We start from the raw sequence: 544 nt of genomic DNA on the forward strand, positions 1-544 counted from the left end.
CTCACACACACGTGCTCTCACACACACGTGCTCTCACAGACGTGCTCACACACACGTGCTCACACACATGCTCTCACACACGTGCTCACACACACGTGCTCACACACACACGTGCTCTCACACACAGTGCTCACACACACATGCTCACACACACACTCAGTGCAGGTAGACAGGGGTTATATGTAAATGGCCATTGATGAACATTGCCTTCTATCTCTTCTGTTGAATATTTTTCCTCCTACAGAGAATAGTTTTATAACTTGGTTTTCTCCAAATGGTTGATTATTAAAAGGGACAAAAATATAACATATGCTTCTGGAAGAAAAACTTAAGAATTGCAGATTAGACTTGGAACTATGTCTATGCCATTTTTTTAATCTTCTAGTTTCCTGTCTGAACTAGAAATACACTGTATTGTAGCAATGTTACCAAAACTTAAAAGTGGTTCTGATGTGTGTCCTGACCTGAAAGCTAATTCACCACAACAGTTCCTTGTTTTCTGCTAATATCTGGAAATGTTTGGTTTAAAAGAGTTTGTCCTTCA

This window comes from Microtus ochrogaster, linkage group LG4 (genome assembly GCF_000317375.1).
Source record: "Microtus ochrogaster isolate Prairie Vole_2 linkage group LG4, MicOch1.0, whole genome shotgun sequence".
Lineage (NCBI taxonomy): Eukaryota > Metazoa > Chordata > Mammalia > Rodentia > Cricetidae > Microtus > Microtus ochrogaster.